Below are 3,375 nucleotides of genomic sequence, written 5' to 3' on the forward strand. Positions count from 1 at the left end.
CCCGTCCCCCATCTTTCTCTCTCCTGTGTCTTATGTCTCTCTATCCCTGTCATTGACCCCTCCCACGCCCACTCTCTCTCTCTTACTCTCTCAATCTGACCCTCCCTCATTTTGGTCCAACCCCCCCATCTCTCTCTCTCTGACTTGATGTCTCTTTATCCCCGTCATAGTCCCCGCCCAGCCTCTCTCTCTCTGTTTTTCTCTCGCTCTCTGCTCCCCCGCCCACCCTCCTGTCTCTCTCTCCCTCCCTCTCTCTCTCTGTTTTTCTCTCGCTCTCTGCTCCCCCGCCCACCCTCCTGTCTCTCTCTCTCTCTCTCTCTCTTCGACGTCACGATGTAAATGATCCAATCAGGTTCTCCTCCATTTGTCATTGTCAGTGCTCTGGCCAATTAGCTGCTGTATGTTAATTGCATCCCAGCCATTGGCGGAGAGAGAGAGAGAGAGAGAGAGAGAGAGAGAGAGACTACTACAGAGACTAATGTTCATGTGATGTTTTTCTTTTATTCAGTCATTTATTTATTATTTTTTCTCTCTCTTTTTCAGATGGTTCTTAGCATCGCCAAGGACGCCATCTGCTGGAAGGTCCGATGCTGTAATCGTAGCAGTGGGGGGCGCTAAAACACAATCCCGCCCAGGACACCACTCAATCTGGTAAGAGATGCATTTTTACTGCACATATAACTAAAGCGTGCACTCTAGTGGTCTGTACCTGTAACTACAGCCATCAGTGTCGTCATCTCTAGCTGCTCATGCGCACTGTTGTCTTTTTAGTTAGAGTAAACCACACCAAAACGTTTATAACAAAGATACATTTATTTCGGTTTAATTTCCAGTCAGAAAAATTCCATAGATAAAATAACTTTTTTCCATTAAATATCATCCAATGTTTGACAAAACAAAACAAAACAACGATATCTTTGGCTTTTTGGCCTTAAATCTCTTTAAAATAGACACATTTTCCTTAAGAATAATTACTACAATTGACATTGACATTTGTTCCCATTTTTAATTAGACATCATTAATCTAGAGTCAACAAGTATTGTTATATTATATTAATAAATGTTACAAAAACATATGTCATTGACACAGTCGATCAGTGCACAGATCATGTGACTTTAGGCCAAACTTGTCCAAATGATATCGTTGGTTTGAATTGTGGTTATACAGAGTAGTCTAAAAGCATTTTAGCATTTAGCCTTTAGCCTGCATGACTTTAACATGTCATTTCACACCCTTGATGTAACTGTTTTTGGATAAAATGACATGGATGACAGAGATCCTACAGAGACACAGATAGCATTAGCATCATGTTTGTAAAACACATAGCATGCTGTTCCTTTTTCTTCCTCTAAGGGGAGCTCTAATATAGTGACTTAACTTCAGTGGTTCAGCTGTGGTAGTTTATACAAACCTTTTAAAGAAAATGTGTTTAAGCCCAGTCCAGAGCTGAGCTCTAATGTAACATAACCATTATGTGTCTCTGTAGATTCTCAGTCATCCAGGTCAAAGGTCAAGGGTCAAGAGTTCTGTCAGGAACTGGATGAGAACATTTCACGTCCAGTTTCCTGACAGAACTCTTCACCCAGTATGTGTTACGTCACTGTACTGTGTATTTTAATGTACATTAGCGTCAGTACGTCTGAAGAACGTCAAGTTACGCTCTTGTACCTCGTGTTCTTCTTTAGCCGTGGATAATTGTGTTTTTTTTCCTCCACCACCACAGAAGCTGCAGGAAACACTGCCGCCGCTGCACATGATGCAGGAAAAAAACGTCCACAAACTCTGCACCTGGAGGAGAAGACGGTTAACGTCGGTTCTCGTAAAACACAATTTGAATTTACCAATTTAGCATCAAAAAGGACAAAGCTAAAGTATTTGAAGGCAGATACACATAGTTAAAAGTAGTCCCTATTGTTAACCTGTACATTTGTTATGAAGAAAATACTTGAAGCACAGTATGTCTAACATTTGTGGTCTGTTTTTAAATAAATATTTTAAAACTTGAAGTTTGTTGTAAGTCCCCGTCTGTGCTGTTCTGCCTGGTAAAACCTGCTTAGAAAAAAAACAAAACAAATCTAATTCTTACACTTAAATTTAAACTACATTCTCTGGTAACCAGTTACTTTTTTGGTGAAGTAACTATTAACTATAACTATAAAAATAACCCCGCCCACAAAGACCAAAATGAGCTAACAGGTGGCTAACAGTTGGCTAACAGTTGGCTAACAGTTGCCTAACAGTTGGCTACGTGTGCTAACGATGGCTAAACCTAACCTTACAGGAAGCTAAACCAGTGTAGCTAAGAATCAGCCTGGTATAAACAGGGAACCAAAACACTAAACTAAAGACTTAAATTAGGAAGAAACAAAACAAAACAACAAACCTGCTTAGAAAAAAAACAAAACAAATCTAATTCTTACACTTAAATTTAAACTACATTCTCTGGTAACCAGTTACTTTTTTGGTTAAGTAACTATTAACTATAACTAATTACTTTTTAAAAATAACCCCACCCACAAAGACCAAAATGAGCTAACAGTTGCCTAACAGTTGCCTAACAGTTGGCTACGTATGCTAACGATGGCTAAACCTAACCTTACAGGAAGCTAAACCAGTGTAGCTAAGAATCAGCCTGGGATAAACAGGGAACCAAAACACTAAACTAAAGACTTAAATTAGGAAGAAACAAAACAAAACTAAAAACTAACAATTGGTGCTGCTACAAAATGAGACATAGAATAAATAAATGATAATAACTCCAACCAGAAATGTCAAAATGAGAAGCTAACGGCAGGACAGAATTAAAAAAGTCTGGGATTTTAAAGCTCGCGCTCCCTACAGGCTCTAGAACCAATCACACCACTGTGACTAAACAGACACTGCACTGAGTAAATACATAACATTTGTCTAAGGAGGGTCATTGTTAAATAACGGACAGGCGTGTGCCGAGCTTCACTTCAGTTGCTAGCTCTGAAAAAATAGCTTTGTTAGATTAAAAATATTCTCTGACCCGTTTCTGGTCCTCGTCATTTCAGTATGGACCATTTGATCTGCTCCTTGGCCGACTGTAGAACCTGCAGACACAAAGAAAACAGACATGTTGTCGTCTTATTTCACTGGCTGTAGAAAAAAAAAATCCTCACAGATTCTCAGGAAAAAACAAATCCCATGAACTTAGTTAAACTCTAGACACGGCTGCAGTAACACAGTTCAACCACTAGATGTAAGTAAAGTGAAAACAGTAGAATTCAGGAACTTCTGTCTTATTATGTAAAAAAGTAAAAATATAACATTAATACAATTTAATACAAGAAAACACTTGAGCGAAAAATAAAGAATATAATTCATATAAACACAAAATATTCACCTGGCAG

The 3,375-nt window shown here is 38.8% G+C and overlaps 1 protein-coding gene across 1 annotated transcript in view; it reads left to right on the forward strand.

Annotated features, from left to right (window-relative positions):
* The window catches only part of LOC103398933 (uncharacterized protein C7orf26 homolog), a 21,450-nt gene extending 19,686 nt beyond the window's left edge, over positions 1-1,764 (forward strand). The window contains exons 8-9 of the mRNA XM_008337691.2: positions 544-651; positions 1,725-1,764. The gene's annotated coding sequence lies outside the window, so the exon portion shown is untranslated. The remainder of the gene's footprint in view (positions 1-543; positions 652-1,724) is intronic.
* The last annotated feature ends 1,611 nt before the right edge of the window (positions 1,765-3,375 follow it).

Source organism: Cynoglossus semilaevis, unplaced genomic scaffold (genome assembly GCF_000523025.1).
Source record: "Cynoglossus semilaevis isolate Cse_v1.0 unplaced genomic scaffold, Cse_v1.0 scaffold2512, whole genome shotgun sequence".
Classification (NCBI taxonomy): Eukaryota; Metazoa; Chordata; class Actinopteri; order Pleuronectiformes; family Cynoglossidae; genus Cynoglossus; species Cynoglossus semilaevis.